This window comes from Euprymna scolopes, chromosome 27 (assembly GCF_053919585.1).
Source record: "Euprymna scolopes isolate OS-2025 chromosome 27, ASM5391958v1, whole genome shotgun sequence".
Lineage (NCBI taxonomy): Eukaryota > Metazoa > Mollusca > Cephalopoda > Sepiida > Sepiolidae > Euprymna > Euprymna scolopes.
In genome coordinates, this window is record NC_136508.1 from 79,717,869 (window position 1) to 79,736,345 (window position 18,477).

The following is an 18,477-nucleotide window of genomic DNA, read 5'->3' on the forward strand; positions in this document are numbered from 1 at the left end:
ACCCATATAGATGATACAGATATGCAATCATAAATAAATACCACGACTTCAAGTCCGGTTGTAATTCCTTTAACACACTGTAATACCTTTAACACACATTGTCAGTCGTTAGTGTTTTAACACACGTTGTCAGTTGTTAGTGTTAAGTTCTCTTACAGGTGCTTTATCGGGAGGCATGGGCCTCTTGCAATTGGAGTTTGGGCGTCAAGTTTCAAGGTAGATCTGAAAGTTAACTAGATTATTTTCCACAATCAAAATAATCAATAACCTATGATAACTTGGACATCGTTTTCTTATAAAACGAAAATAACTATTGTATGAAATAATTTTAAATACATTTCGTGTGAAGCAAAGTTAAATTCTGACATTTTTCTGATGCAGGTTTTCGACTTAATACGATTTTTGATGCCAGGTTCCATACAATGATTGTCTACTCAGCCAGTTATGGGGAAACATCTTTCTTTCCACTTTGCTATTTGGGGAAAGGGGCCCACCTTTGGGCTAGAGCCCAAAAGCAGACATTTGCTCTCTTATCTGCTAAAAACAATGGTTTCGTTGCAAAACCCTAATTGCAACACCCATTTATCTGAGATTAGCATTTTCTCCTCTGTTGTTTGGAGATTAACCCTTATTCTTTTCTATTTCTCTTAAAAAGACCGCCGACCGACCAAGTCTAACCAGCAGGTTGAATAAATATCGCAAGTTATTGGATATGGGGTTACATCATGTTACAACATTACGTATATACATCGTTATATACACGGCTATAGAATAATTTTCTCCCACATTAAACACTCGTAATTTGTCTAACTTTGGTTCTGTAAAGGGGCAAAAATAGAAACTCTGTCACGATATCTACAAAGATAAAGTTATCGCCGTAAGAAAAACAACACTACAGTTTTATTTTTAACACTTTTATTGAAAAAAATAAATTCAGGTAACTTGATTATGTAGTAGAGCTTATATCTATTCAATGTAGCCGCCTTTAGCCTTAATCACCGCCTCGATACGGGTTCGGAACTAGTAGCATACCTTTTTCCACACTGGAGCTCGGCAAATAGTCGGTGGATGGCGGCGATCAGGCTGGCTTTGGTGTTATGGGAGGTCATGTTGGTGATATTCTCGACGTATGACCAAACAAAGTAGTTCAGCGGGTTCAAGACGGGGGGAGTGAGAAAAAGGTACAAAGTCGTAGCACTCCTTCTGAAGCAAAGACTGGGTCTCTTTGGACTTCTGAGTCCTGCTGACACACCCAGGTTGTGAGAGCGGCCACCTGATTGCACCAGGGGATCACCACATCCTTCAGCACATCCAGGTACACTTTGGTGTTGACTTTCAAGCCGACCTCGAATATGCGAGGTGGCATGATGTGACTCTCACTTTAAACCACACCAAAGACCATAATATTTCCTCACCCTGGATACGTCCCTGTTATTTGTGGCAATCCAGCGATACATTTTGAGAGTTCTGGCAATGGTCTTGTTGTAATAACTTATATCAGTAGAGAGCATGAGTTGTACAGCGGCGCCTCTCCGATCTCGCTCCTTAAACATGGTGCCAATCTCAGACATGATAGAAGACAACTATCCTTCTTTGGATTTGTACACAACTGAACAACAAAAAAACAAAAAAACAAAAAACGGCTTTCATTACATGGGAACTGAATCATGTAGTTTCTGGGGCGAAAATTTTATCGTTCCACCCGATGTATGGATTAGTTACAACAATAACCCATCTACTCTGAAAGTTTTATCGGAAATTATTAGATCGATTCGGCTGAAATTTTGCACGGATATTTGTTATAATAAGGTGCTGGGAACTATCCGTTAAATGTACACTAAAGGATTAATACAGATTAATGTGGTTGACAAATATCGACAAATTGCCTAAAAACATTAATTCCTTCACTCTCAACTGGACGCTTTTCTACAAGGAGGCGTCGCTTTTTAAGCCGATATTTTCGAAAGTCTTCCCCTCTTTTCGATTGACTGGCCTTAATTAAAACCTTCGCCACTCCCGGTCAGGTTATGGACGCAATAGCAAAGACGTCACGTTTTTTTTGTCACGTTCTTTTCCTCCTTAGCGGTACGGGTTCGAACCTGCCTGCTTACTACCACCCCTTTTTTTTTGTGCTCAACACACACTTCCAAACACCCGGGCAATGCAAAACATCCAGACTACTATTCAATAATCAATTTGTCATAAAACACTAATACTAATTAAACGGAATATACTTTTTACCATTTAAATAGATTATAAATCTATATTATATCTATATACTAGCATGAGTGCAAGCGTTGCCCGGGTGTTTGGAGATGTGCGTTGAGCAAAATAATTAAAAAAAAAAAATTGTAGTAGGAAGGCAGGCTCGAACCCGTACAATGAAGGAGAACAAGAACGGGAAAAAAACTGACGTTTTTGCTGTTACGACCACCTTCAAACCGGAAATGACGTAGGTTTAAATTAAGGCTCGACAATCGAAAAGAGGGGTTGACTTTCAAAAATATCGGCGAAAAAAAGCGACCCCTCCCTGTAAAAAAGTGCCAAGTTGAGGGTGAAGATATTAATGTTTTTAGCCAATTTCTCAGTATTTGTCGTCTGAAAGGTCGACCTTCAGAAGTATTCTGATCTTTTGAAAATCCGCTCCTCTGTCGAAAGTTTTAGGCAGACATACAAACATACATACATACATTTATATATTGGTAGCTCAAATTTTCAACTCAAACCGATTAAAAAACTTGCCCTATCTCTGAATACCCTTTATGTAAAATTTCAAATGTTTAGACCAGAAATTGTCTGATTAATTTGGTAGAGACCCCAGAGGTCAATTTTTTTTTAAAACTTTGACCCCTATTATACTCCTTAACATTTACTGTTTTTGGGCTCAAATTAAGTTATTAAGTTAGATATATATCCAAGGAACCTATATCTAAAATTTCAATTGTTTATACTCAAAATTGGCGGAGGAGTTTGGTAGAGTTCTCAAAGGTCAAATCGTAGAACTTTTACCCCTTAACAGCCAACTTTCTGGCCGAAAACGAATTACTTAGAATTTTCCAAATCTCAGTACTATGTATATCAAATTTCGAGTCTGTAGACTGAAAATTGACAGAGTTATTGCGTAGGGAAATGTACACAGACACACAGGCAGACAGACGCTTTCACTTTTATAGATATATAGATAGATATACTCCAATAAGTTTAGATTTTTTGTGCATTGATATTCATATTAAAAACGCTTTCTTCTATTTATCTAAAAAGAAAATAAAACTTTGTTATACATGGGTCGTTGAATTGCATTCATCTGCAAAAGATCTAGTTAATTTGCATATTCTTTTAAACATTAATTTTAATTGGTTCCCTATTAGTATTTTTTTTGGTTTTCTTATGGACTGATTATCTTCTGTTAACAATGAAGTGTAATTATATTCACACAGGTATTCTTCATGATTTATACTTGCGTAATATTTGCGCAAAAAGTTATAGTAAGCACAAACCCCTTATTATATATATTTATGTATGCGTATATATATTTACTTAAAAAATACCTACCTCTGTTTTTGGTTTACATACATGAAACTTAATCTATAGGGTATTCGAACCCATGTAAAACTTTATAATTCTTTTTTAGCCGGCGAAAATCGGTGCAAAAATTTAATTTTCCATATGAAGGCCGAATGACGCTATTGCGAATATGCGTGCGCAACGTAATAGCCATTGGTTTATGTTTGAATTTTTATCCTTGCAACAAACGTCTCCATAGCTCAGGCATTAACGTCTAAGAATAAAGTAAATCGTAAGCGAAACATTTTAGTTTCGATTCTCCGGGGCGGCACATGTTTCATTTTTTTTTTTTTTAATTTTAAATCATTACTGTATATTAGGTCCAATATAATATAATACATATGAAATCTGCATTAAACAAAATATCATATTTAAACGTATTTTACGACCGGGCAATGCCAGGCGCCCTGCTAGTTACACACACACACACACACACACACACACACACACATATATATATATATATATATATATATATATATATAAATATCTGTTTATCTGTCTGTCCATTCCAAGTTTTAGCCCGTTTTTAATGAAATGAAACATGTAGTTACACAAGAAGTAGCAATGCTATGTATGTTTACCCGAAATTGATTTGATCCTGGATATGACCATAAACTATATCCGATGGTGAGGCCCCAGCTTGCGGGCTTTGGGGAGTGTGGAGGACCCTTTAATTGCCATTGCTCCCAGGTTCACTGTGACTCGGAGTGGTAGTACCTGTTAGGGTCCCAACTTTGGGTTAAATAGAAACTAGCTTGGAAAAAAAAACCCCGAATGTATTCTAAATACTCTATATTTAAATATATTTTCTTCAAAATCACCAGATTCGGCATTTAATAACCTGAAAAGGGTTGATATGCCGTAAACTAAAAACAACTAACCAACGAACCGAAATTATATTAACCCCTAAGATATTGATATATGCAAATAAATACAGAGATGGTACCGTATTAGCAGTATCGTTGCTTTTCATTCTATTTCATGATTCTTGCAAGAGTTTAGAGATATCAAAAACTCAGATCGATCGAACAACAGCGCATACCAGGAGAGAGGAACAACTTGAAATAGTCAGCGAGTAATTACGAAGTTGTTTACGAACGATTGTCTACATCCAGGAAGAGGGTAACACGAATAGTAGCTCTACATAAAAGATAAAAAAAGAGGAGACGGCTAATGGAGATTAAGAATATACAACATTTCATTTTAGTCCTATTGGGTTTACTGACAAAAGAAGGGTATAGACCTTTAAAGTCACCCTTGTTCGTTTGTCTGTTCGTCTGTTTGCACTTTTCTCAACAACTTCGTCTAAGAAATTCTTGAGATTTTGCATAAACATTAAACATGATATGAATAAAAAAGCAACAAAACAGATTTTCCGGGAAAATACGGTTGGTCCCCTAGGGATGCCTTTTTGGTTAAAATAGCTAACATTGACACTTTTGTGCTTATTTTTTAAAAAATTGATGTCTTGGATTTTTATAAAACCTCCTGAAAAGTTGTAACTAACTGATTTCTATAGAATGTTGTTTATCTATACTTCGCGATAAGTCTTAGGTGTGCCCCAGGGGATCTTTTAGGGCTAATAAAAACACTCCATGTTTGGGACTATTTTACCGATTTGTCCAAAATTTTCTGCGTATGTCTATTTAGCAATTTTGCAAGGTGCTGAACACAAATTTAAATATCGTAAGACCTTGGGGACTTTTGGGGCTAAATGGGGAGGAGGCAAATGATGGTCTTAGTCATTTCTTTTTTTGTTTTTGCATGGTGCAAAACTCAAATTTACATATGTTAAGGCATTGGGACATTTGGGGTAAATGCGGGGGTAAATGATGGACTTAGTCATTTCTTTTTATGCATGGTACAGGACTCAAATTTACATATGTTTAGGCCTTGGGGACATTTGGGGCTAAATGGGGGAGGGGAATGCTGAACGTAGTCATTTTTATGCAACGTTCACAGTGCACTCACGGGGAACCATGCATGCTTCACTTGCTCAAATTAAATTCATCTGTAGTCCCGATCCTGGCTACAGTTAGTGTATTTTGGTCATAGTACGTCTTTGGAAAGTATCAAGTGCTTATAATTAATATAAATGTAATAAAATTGACGATTACAAAATACAAATGAATCCATATATCTTATGAATCAATTATCAGTTAGTAAGAGTTAACTAAACAGCGGGATGTTTAGAATGATAGCAGAATAATTAATTAACGAATAAAATCTATTTATATCAGCAATTTTACACAAATGTAAAATATACCCCAAGATCAAAGTTTTTTGAAAAGTTTTAACATTGTTGACTAAGTAGATAAAAGCTTCAGAATTTTTTTTTTTTGTGTGTGTGTGTGTGTGTGTGTGTGTGTGTGTGTGTGTGTGAGTTTACCGTCTAGGAGGCTGTGTTTATTGGAGCTATGGCAGCATGCTTGCAGGATTTTCATTTTTTTAGGATAGGCATTGTTGATATAGAAAGTTGAGGCAGGTGCATCGCGTCGCAGGTGTTCCAGAAAACACCCTGAATATCTGTTCACTAAGCCAGAAAAAAAAAGAACTTTTTATTTTCTTTCATCTCGCACGTCGATTTCTTACCTACACAGCATATCTTTCGATATAATTGCTGCTAGTTTCATTTTAATATGCGAATAACTTTATTTTCTGTTCAACTGCCAACCACTATCAAAGTAGCTACTTACGCACCAGAGAAATGATCTAATCTTAGAAAATAAAAATGAAAAAATATATAAATATTTTATTTTAGTCGATATCATTCGAACTTGACAGAAATCCACAAATATAAATAACATGGTAATATTGAGTTTCGTGAGAGGAGCAGAAATACTCAGGAATAAACAGAAGTCCTCGCATAGAATTCCGAGTGCCTGTTAGTATAAAGCATTTATTATTATTACTAGCCTGGGTGCCCGGCGTTGCCCGAGTGTTTATAAGTGTGTGTTGATCAAAATAAAAAAAAATGTTGTAGTAGGCAGGCAGGCTCGAACTCGTGACGCAAAGGCGGAAAAGAAAGTGGAAGTATGTGTAAGGATGTTGGTTGAGCAAAAAGAATAAAAAGGAAAATTGTGAGCGCAAAAAAGAAAAAAAATAGGAGTCTAAGCAGGCTCGAACCCGTAACGCACCAGAGGAAAAAGAGGTGAAAAAGAAAAACAAAAAACGAAAGGTCTTATCGTGCACTCACTGCGATTGTGACGTATTATCAATGTGTAAGATACAACATGATCATTCTAGTATATCAAAAATACTTGTCAACCTGTCCTCTTAAATTATCAATGTGTGCATGATGACTTATTTATATAAATTCTATCAATCGCGCCTGGTTTGTCAATTCCAATTGTCCCATGTTTTCATCTGCCAAACGTTTTCGGATGAAACCACAAAAGAAGAGAATGCGATAAAAAAATGTGTACAGAGGATAAAAATGCGTTATTTTTTTTTTTTTAAAGATTCTCGTATGAAGACCACTTTGGGGTTTAAATCAATCTTGGATGCCTCCGTTCAGTCTCGAAAAACAATGGATAGCCCACGTAAGAATAGTTGCGTGTTTAATTGTGAGCCAAGGGTTGCGCATTTCCAACCACGTCTGTCTTAAATCGGCACTTGGCTCCAGTGGCAAGGAGAAGTCCAGGACGACTGGAAACAATGTCGAGATAAGCGGAGAGCACATACAGCACTTGGCATTCCTAAATGGTTTCCCATTGAAGTATTCACCAGGCTCAACCTTAGTAAACTTTGGTGGTATAACGAGAACCGGTGTGTCATCGTAATTATGCCGTATAATTCAATCTGAAGATTGAACAAAATCTGAAGAAAACACTAACTAAATATTTAACTGAGTGAATATGCTAGTATAATCGATATATTTTCAATATGGAAACATGATATGCCGCCCTCTTTGAAATACCTGTTATTTACTCATTTAAAAATACTTGCTGAACCGTTCTCTGAAGTCATAAAATTTTATCAATACAAAAAATTATTTCAATCCCCTCATAGTATTATTCATCGTTCAACTGATGATTGCATTAATCCATACCTCGAGTGTCTTGAGACATTTTCGAGAGGATTGCTATTCTTCTGACAAAAGCGTTGTTGTTGCAATATTTTGGGCTTATAATGGAGTAGTTATTTAAATTTAAAAAATTGCCTGAGTAACCCCGTCGGCATTTCCTCAGGCAGCAAGCAATAAACTTGCCCCACCGGAAAGCCCGTTGGCAAGGCCTGGGAGGGTGGACCTCCTAGCTATTACCCAGGCGGTGTACCTCAGTCCAACAGGTGAAGGGCCGGTTCCCGGCCCCTCACCTGTTGACTGAGTGTCAAGTGACGAATCCTTGACATGTACTACCCTGTCTCCCTGCAGCCGAAGCCGCTAGGAGATACATCCCATCATCCAGGAGGAGTAATGGGGTAAATATTTAAATGCTGCCCACCTCAGCATTATGTGGCACAAGGCCGGAAAGTGGGAACCCTGCAGGCTCCCCTAAAGAAGGGGAACTCCTGCAATTTTAAAAATTGCCTGAGTAACCCCGTCGGCATTCCCCGGTCGGGGCGCCTCAGGCAGCAAGCAATAAACTTGCTCCACCGGAAAGCCCGGTGGCATGGCCTGGGAGGGTGGACCTCCTAGGTATTACCCAGGCGGTGTACCTCAGTCCAACAGGTGCTGGGCCGGTTCCCGGCCCCTCACCTGTTGGGCTGAGTGTCAAGTTACGAATCCTTGGCATGTACTACCCTGTCTCCCTGCAGCCGAAGTCGCTAGGAGACCTTCTCCATCAAACGAGTAATGGGAGTATATATTTAATTGCCGCCCACATCGGCAATATTTGGCACAAGGCCTGGAAAGTGGGATACCCGCAGGCTCCCCTAAAGGAGGGGCACTCCTGCAATTTTAAAAATTGCCTGAGTAACCACGTCGGAATTCCCCGGTCGGGGCGCCTCAGGCAGACAGCAATAAACTTGCCCCACCGGAAAGCCCGGTGGCAAGGCCTGGGAGGGTGGACCTCCTAGGTATTACCCAGGCGGTGTACCTCAGTCCAACAGGTGCTGGGCCGGTTCCCGGCCCCTCACCTGTTGACTGAGTGTCAAGTGACGAATCCTTGACATGTACTACCCTGTCTCCCTGCAGCCGAAGCCGCTAGGAGATACATCCCATCATCCAGGAGGAGTAATGGGGTAAATATTTAAATGCTGCCCACCTCAGCATTATGTGGCACAAGGCCGGAAAGTGGGAACCCCACAGGCTCCCCTAAAGAAGGGGCACTCCTGCAATTTTAAAAATTGCCTGAGTAACCCCGTCGGCATTCCCCGGTCGGGGCGCCTCAGGCAGCAAGCAATAAACTTGCCCCACCGGAAAGCCCGGTGGCAAGGCCTGGGAGAGTGGACCTCCTAGGTGTTACCCAGGCGGTGTACCTCAGTCCAACAGGTGCTGGGCTGGTTCCCGGCCCCTCACCTGTTGGGCTGAGTGTCAAGTGACGAATCCTTGACATGTATTACCCTGTCTCCCTGCAGCCGAAGCCGCTAGGAGATACATCCCATCATCCAGGAGGAGTAATGGGGTAAATATTTAAATGCTGCCCACATCAGCATTATGTGGCACAAGGCCGGAAAGTGGGAACCCCACAGGCTCCCCTAAAGAAGGGGCACTCCTGCAATTTTAAAAATTGCCTGAGTAACCCCGTCGGCATTCCCCGGTCGGGGCGCCTCAGGCAGCAAGCAATAAACTTGCCCCACCGGAAAGCCCGGTGGCAAGGCCTGGGAGAGTGGACCTCCTAGGTGTTACCCAGGCGGTGTACCTCAGTCCAACAGGTGCTGGGCTGGTTCCCGGCCCCTCACCTGTTGGGCTGAGTGTCAAGTGACGAATCCTTGACATGTATTACCCTGTCTCCCTGCAGCCGAAGCCGCTAGGAGATACATCCCATCATCCAGGAGGAGTAATGGGGTAAATATTTAAATGCTGCCCACATCAGCATTATGTGGCACAAGGCCGGAAAGTGGGAACCCCACAGGCTCCCCTAAAGAAGGGGCACTCCTGCAATTTTAAAAATTGCCTGAGTAACCCCGTCGGCATTCCCCGGTCGGGGCGCCTCAGGCAGCAAGCAATAAACTTGCCCCACCGGAAAGCCCGGTGGCAAGGCCTGGGAGAGTGGATCTCCTAGGTGTTACCCAGGCGGTGTACCTCGGTCCAACAGGTGCTGAGCTGGTTCCCGGCCCCTCACCTTTTGGGCTGAGTGTCAAGTGACGAATCCTTGACTGGTACTACCCTGCCTCCCTGCAGCCGAAGCCGCTAGGAGACACATCCCATCACAAGAGTGTTTAATGGGGTATATATTTAATTGCCGCCCACATCGGCAATATTTGGCACAAGGCCTGGAAAGTGGGATACCCGCAGGCTCCCCTAAAGGAGGGGCACTCCTGCAATTTTAAAAATTGCCTGAGTAACCCCGTCGGTATTCCCCGGTCGGGGCGCCTCAGGCAGAAAACAATAAACTTGCCCCACCGGAAAGCCCGGTGGCAAGGCCTGGGAGGGTGGACCTCCTAGCTATTACCCAGGCGGTGTACCTCAGTCCAACAGGTTCTGGGCTGGTTCCCGGCCCCTCACCTGTTGGGCTGAGTGTCAAGTGACGAATCCTTGACTGGTACTACCCTGCCTCCCTGCAGCCGCAGCCGCTAGGAGACACATCCCATCACAAGAGTGTGTAATGGGGTATGATCCCATACAGTTGGACGATTCTATCTATAAACGATGCTGCTAAGAACTGACGAATCAAATTAATTCACGTTCTGCTACCAACCAATCAGAAACCAGAATTCCTTCATAAATATTAAACCTTTTCTGGAGCAATTTCACGTGTTCTTTTCCCGGGTTTCGACACGGTAAGAATATTTTGTTCTGTGTAACAGCGAACCATCTGAAACTGTTCTGAAACTCAAAATGGCTTACTCTTCTAGAGGTTATGCGCTCAGCGTGCGTCTTTATTTCGATGGATCCGAATCAAAATTCGAATTGTGGCAAGTTAAATTTCTGGGATATCTACGAATCCAAAAGCTACACAAAGTACTACAAACACAACCTGAGAACAGAAACGACCCCGACTCCATTGAAAAGAACGCAACTGTCTTTGCGGAATTAATACAGTGTTTAGATGACCAAAGTCTATCACTAGTAATGAGAGAATCCCTGGACGACGGCTGCAAAGCATTAAACATATTGAGAGAGCATTATTTATCGAAAGGAAAACCCAAAATTATTTCTTTATACACTGAACTGACCTCTCTAAAACGAATGGAAGCCGAAACTATTACTGATTATATTATAAGAGCCGAGACAACTGCAAATTCTTTAAACATGTCTGGTGAAGTTATAAGTGACAGTCTGTTAATTTCCATGGTCCTTAAGGGATTACCGAGTGATTTCAAGCCATTTACCACCGTGATAACCCAGAAAGAAAAACCCATGACTTTTAGCCAATTCAAAGTAGCACTTAGAAGTTACGAAGAAACTGAAAAAATGATCACATAAAAAAACGAATCCACAAATATCATGAAATTTAAAAATACACACATAAAAACAACGAAATCGAATTATACCCATGCCAGAAATAAAAAACGCAACTTTGCCAAAAGCAGATTTTTTTCCTAAGAAAAGTATAAAAATTATTTGTTATAATTGTGGACGACCTAATCACAAGAGTTTCCAATGTAGATACAGGACTCAAAATGGCGACTACATTAAAAATGCAGAGAGCTCTGTTAGCGAACATACATTTTTATTTTCGTGTACATTTGATGCGTCAACAAGCAATAATAATTTTCTTGTCGATTGTGGGGCCACGGCACATGTGATTACAAAGGAATCTGATTTTATCAATTTTGATCCCAACTTAAAGCCACAAAATCATTTTGTAGAACTAGCTGACGGGAGTCGAGTCAATGATATCGTTTTGAAAAGAGGCAATGCGAAAATCTCGCTAAAGAACAATAAAGGTGAACTGTGTTTCTGTATTCTAGAAAACGCTCTTCTAATCCCAAAATTTAAACAAAAGATATTTTCTGTACAAGCTGCCACAAAACAAGGTGCAAATATAAACTTTAGCCCCAATAAATCAAAACTGGTATACCCGAATGGAACTGTATTCGACATTAAAGAAAATGGAAGACTATATCATTTAAATAGCGTAGTCCCATCAAAAACCGCCTGCCATGATCTACAGACATGGCATAAAATTCTTGGACACTGCAATATTCCTGATATCAAAAAGTTGCCGACTGTAGTTGATGGAATGCGAATACAAACATCAAAAACCTTCAACTGCGACGTCTGTACGCAAGGGAAAAATGACAAACTATCAAAACAAGATACCAGACAAAAAGGCCAAAAACATCCTATCAATGGCGCATTGTGACTTGAACGGTCCCGTAGAACCGATGGCCAGAGAACATTATAGATATGTGTTGAATTTCGTAGATGACCATTCAGGTTTAATAATGGTTTACTTTTTAAAGAACAAATCTGATACCCTGCTAGCAACTAAGAAATATTTAGCCGACATGGCCCCCTACGGTGAAATCAAGTGTATTCGCTCTGACAACGGTACGGAATTCACCAATAAAGACTTTGAACTTTTACTAATTAACCATCATATCAGGCATGAAACATCAGCTCCTAGATCGCCACACCAAAACGGGACTTTGGGGTTTAAATCAATCTTGGATGCCTCCGTTCAGTCTAAAAAAACAATGGATAGCCCACGTAAGAATAATTGCGTGTTTAATTGTGAGCCAAGGGTTGCGCATTTCCAACCACATCTGTCTGAAATCGGCACTTGGCTCCAGTGGAGAGGAGAAGTCCAGGACGACTGGAAACAATGCTAAGCGGAGAGCACATACAGCACTTGGCATTCCTAAATGGTTTCCCATTGAAGTATTCGCCAGGCTCAACCTTACTTAACTTTGGTGGTATAACGAGAACCGGTGTGTCATCGTAATTATGCCGTATAATTCAATCTGAAGATTGAATAAAATCTGAAGGAAACACTAACTAAATATTTAACTGAGTGAATATGCTAGTATAATCGATATATTTTCAATATGGAAACATGATATGCCGCCCTCTTTGAAATACTTGTACATTTACTCATTTAAAAATACTTGCTGAACCGTTCTCTGAAGCCATAAAATTTTATCAATACAAAAAATCATTTCAATCCCCTCATAGTATTATTCATCGTTCAACTGATGATTGCATTAATCCATACCTCGAGTGTTTTTTAACATTTTCGACAGGATTGCTATTCTTCTGACAAAAGCGTTGTCGTCTTCAAGTTCAATATCAACAAATACTTGTCGAATCATCTTTATATGTAACCATATTTCTGTTTTTCTAATAATTGTTTTCATTCATTTCATTGTATTGTTAATCGTTTAGCTGTCAATTTCATTAACCCTTATCCTCAAGTGATGTTTAGCTTTCATAAATGGTGACGCATAAGTATGAAACATTTTTGAATGCCTTAGAACAATTGGTATATAAGCTAGTTTGGTTTTAATACAACAATGTGCAAATAAATTGTCTTTTTTCGTGGTTTCTGTCCATAAAGCAATAATTTGACCGATCTCTGCTCCATAATCAATTGCTAAATGTAAATATGCTGGTCATACACCTTAAAAGATATAGAAATTGATTTGTCCAAGGTAAGCTGGTGTCAGCAGATACAACATTCATATATTTATGCATTGAGTTCTGTCATAATTGTGCGTAGGTTTTATTTGGAAAGCAGATGAAAGCGATACACGAGAAAAGAGATGCGAGTCGTTATGCAAGAAGCAAACTCCAATGGCGCCAATCGGCCAACTACGAATATTTCTGCCATTATTTCATTAGAAAGAATTTCCCTTTGAACTCTTGTGTGTGGCGACCATTGGTCTTTGGTAGATGCAGTTAAAAACTCTATGTGTTTTATTCCAACGTGCATCGAAGAGTTTTACAGACGTTCAAAAGGCTGGTTCGATGCCAAGCTTGTGTTGTGATTTTTCAAACCCAAGCACATAAGATCGATTACTGCCTTTTCTTCTGATCTTTTTATTTTGATCGGGTTTCTTATTTTTCTCAAATTATAAAATTCAATGGATGTTCAGTGAACCTAACGGGGCAAGCATTGGCATGAGTAAAATGCGTCCATAACAATCAACGAAATGGACAATTAAGATACTATTTCAAACTGACACGTGACAGACCAAGAACAATAGTTTATCATAATTAAATTTGATAATTACGCTGGAGGAAAGACTATTTTAAACTGATACAGTGACAAGCCAATAGAAACGGTATAATATAATTAATACAGACATACAGAGAAAAATGCTATTCCAATAAAAATCAAGCGTGGCATAAAGGAGAAATACTATTTGAAACTGAAGTTGAAAGAATAACAAATATCTTATGTAAAATTAAACATGGAAAACCAGCATGAAAATAATTTCAAACGAATGCGTGGAAAACTTATACAGATGCTCTACAAGAATTGTCTAATAGACATTTTAAACTGAAGCGTGCCACAAAAATACCATTTTTATATCAAAATTAGAGGAGAATTGTGTTCCCCCACTGTTCGTACTCGCTATTTATCTTGATGTATTACTAAAATATTCATATAAGATCATAGATTTACGCCAGTGATTAAAATTTTTTTGGCATGTCTTTCTTGTATTTCTGATGACCTAAAACAAAAATAAACACACATCGTTTAATATAGAGTTGACGATTTCGCTTTCAAATTCATTTAATGCAGCAGCGTAAGTCTAACATGGTTGGCCACATTGTTTTTTTTTATTTTCTTGCTTATCCTCAATACTTGAAATGGGTGCGAAAAGTTATTAAATCCCTTACTTACGTAAACAAATTCAGGTGACTAAAGTTGTACCTTAAGTTATATAAAATAAGGTACAAAAACTGAAAAGGTATTAAACCTTTTCAGTTAATTTTTTTGCCTGATGATATCTAATATGATTGAAACGGTTTGCACATTGTAGCAAGAGTTGACTGTACTTAAATAAAAAATCTAACTCGCTCTCTTATGATTAAGCACTATCAACGACCCTTATTGGAATTCAAGTATTTTCAATTTTTGGATACCTTCCCCTCACAAAACTATATATATATATATATATATATATATATATATATATATATATATATATATATATATATACGATAGCATGTGTGTTCTTTTGTGTGTCACGCTTACATTCGGGTCGTTTAATTGTTATGTTCTATTTCTTGTCCTTAATAATTTTACCAATAATTCTTCATAAGTTTTGGTTTCGGTTTCGACTATAGCTGATAGCACTTAAACCATCTATTTTTTTTTTTTTAAATAAATAATTTTATCGAGAATTATTCATAAGTTTTGGTTTCAGTTTCGATTATGGCTGAAGAAACTCAAGTTATATATATATATTTTTTTTTTTCATAAGTTTTTTATTTCGGTTTCGACTCAAGCTAATTCACCCAAGTCATATGGATATACTTTTTTATTTTTGAAATCGCAACTTTATAATATATAAAAATCGAAAGAACATTAACTCTATAATAATATATACGAAATCTTAAAGAATTAAAATATCATATTTAAGCGTACTTTACGACCAATCTTTGCCGGGCGTTCGTGCTAGCTTAGATAAATATTTTGCAATTTTAACAAAATAGCTACAATAATATCAGAGCGTCTCTATTTACATTGAACATCTACATAACTAATATATTACACATGAATGAGTTCCCTGTGAAATTTCCACAGTCCCTGCTAGTATATATAATTTAAAAAAATATATTTAAAAATAATATATATATATATATATATATATATATATATATATATATATATATATATATATACATACTCTTTTATTCTACTATCATATAAAAGGAAATTTGTCTTTGTGTGTGTATATGTGTGTTCGTTCCCTCAGGACTCGAAAACGGCTGAGACGAATTTTTTAAACTTTCACAGGAAGATAGTAAATGAGTGTTCTGACATAGGTTTTGTATCAGAATACATCCGATAAGTATCGAAAATCGATAATCAATATATACCAATAAAGAAGAGAGAACAGTCTAATTCTTATTAAAGTAGAAACACTTTTACACAGCCTTACATCACAAGCGCATTTGAGAAGTTTTATCAACGCACAAGGAGAAGGGCCTGGCGATAAAAAAAATTGCCGTCTGAAGAGTAGCTATTTTGAAATATATTTAAAAGTCTTTAATATTCAAATTGATAAATGATTATGAAACAATTGTAAGGCATTAGAAAATACACAATGTTCTCACTTTACATTTTGTTGTCTTGATTTTTGCGAAAATATTATATATACAAATATATATATATATATATAGAGAGAGAGAGAGAGACAGACAGACAGAGAGAGACAGAGAGAGAAAGAGAGCGAGTCATCTACATACAAACTGTTTCGCTGTATCACTAAGAACAGAGCACAGTGTTATACTATTAGTACAAGAGATACAGATATGTAGATATATGTAATAGAAGAATAACTTGAATAATAGTGATAGAGAGAACAGAGGGTTTGTGTATTTTTTTGTGTGTGTGTGTAGGTTTGTTAATGTGTGTGCGTGTGTGCCTAACCGACGATATCTGTAGGTATGTTTTGCGTGCGTCGTTAACTCTGTTTATTTGTTGGACTACATTGTATAGTTGATTGCGCCAAGTTTTAGCATGGTGACACAAAGAAGACGCAAAGGTTTTACGTATCAATGCATTATCGAGTTGACCTAATCTGAAACCCACTAAAAATACAGCTCACCGTTCTAATTCTGGTCTCGAATATTGGTATGAAATTAAGAAATAGTTAAAGAAAAGAAATAATGGAATTAATTTCAAATAAGTTTGAAAAAAAAAGCGAAATAATAACTGTTTGTTTATCATCTTGACATATTCTCTAAACGTACTATATATATATATATATATATATATATATATATATATCCCCGTAAGAATTTATCAGGCTATTGCTTGGCGGATCCTTTTGAGGATGAAACGCAAAACGTTCTGTAAAGCTTAAATTCCATGCATATTTTCAAAACTTATTACCTAGCTGTACACACATATCGATCATTGTCGAAATAAATACTAAAAACCGATACCTAACATTTTATGTAGATGCATAATATATATATATATATATATATATATATATATATATGCATATGTATATATATATATATAAAATTCGTTTATACGTACATAAAATTTATAGATGGACGCGAGTTTCATGCTAAGTAGAAATCATCAGTCTAACTTGTCTTTTTCAAGGATTATTGTCTATACGCCAATGTAGTTGTGGGTTCGATTCTTGTCAAAGTAAGGCCATGCTTGACGACTGCTAATAAGCAAGGAACAGTCGTCTATTTATAAGCATGTAAAATTTAAAAAGAAAATGTACATCAATAAAAAAGCGTCACTTCGAAAAGGATGATTTTATATATGAATTAGTAAGTGAATTTGATTACAATGTCGTCGTTTCCATGCTGCTGATATAGGTAATAAACACAATGACACTAATTAACTATATACTTGCAAATATAAGATTTTTATGGGTACAAAATTTTACAAAACATTTGAATAAAGTGAATTTATTATTTATTGTTGAGGTAAATTTTTATAATTTCTACAGAAAATTTTGATAACGAGCAGAAACTAAAATATACTTCTAAAATGTTTTTCTCCTTAACTATAATTCAGTATTTAAAAAAACACTATTTAGAGAAAGTGGGGTATAATAGGTTGGGTCGAAAAAAACTATTAGGACATCTTTCGGCCGACACTTTTTAAAATAAACGTCGGCAACGGATGGGTGAAAAACATCGTTTTAAAACGTGGTTTAAAGATCATAAATCACTAGGTACAGCAGAAAAAAATAGTTTGGGGGAAAGGCGAAAATGAAAAAAAAAAAACATCTCATCGAACACTTATGTGTCCCAAATTATGGCTATATTCTTTATATACCCCGTTTTTCACCCATCCGTTGCCGACGTTTATTTTAAAAAGTGTCGGCCGAAAGACGTCCTAATAGTTTTTTACATTAATAGATACCGCCTCGAGAATTTTAAAGTGGATGTTCGAGCGTGCTCTTTGTAAGATAAAGTTTTATCCGTGTACCCTCAATCCATAAGGAAAATGTCCCTATGTGATGTATTTTTTTAATGTTGGGGTCCTTTCAACATGACTTGGGCAAATAGTCAGCCGAGATCCTTACACCTGTTCTGTGTATATACTATGGATTATGCATTCCTGATTCTTTTTCGTTTGCGGACGAGAAACTCTAAAGCATAACTGAGATCCTATCGGCCAACGGTTATCCTTTACACACAATTGAAAAAGGTGTCAGGGATAAAATCCTGGTGCTTAAAGGTGGATCTTTTGCGGGCCCTCAAAAATATCCGATGTATGTGAACCTCCCATGGATTGGTGTCAAAAGCCAGGAATTTTCACATACAATTTCTACAGCCGTTTCACGTTTTTATTTTGCATCTAAGGTTCGAACGGTACGAGAAATACTTTCCCCACCTTTCGGAAGAATGGTATTCCTACCACTTAATGAAATACGGGCGTGTACAGGCTGATGAGTCCACCTTCAGTGAACATTTATTACAATGCCAGATCTGCACTAGAGAGTTCATGGATCTAAGTTTTTCTATCTTACAAAGAGCAGAGTCGAAAATCTACTTAAAAAATTCTCATTGCAGTGGCTTAATTTACGTCCATCGTCTCAGTGTAAACATAAGGAACATATTCATAATTTGGAATTAATGGGTGTTCGATGAGATTGGTCCCTTTTCTCTTTTTCCCAAAACAATTTTTTCATATACTCGCTAATCGT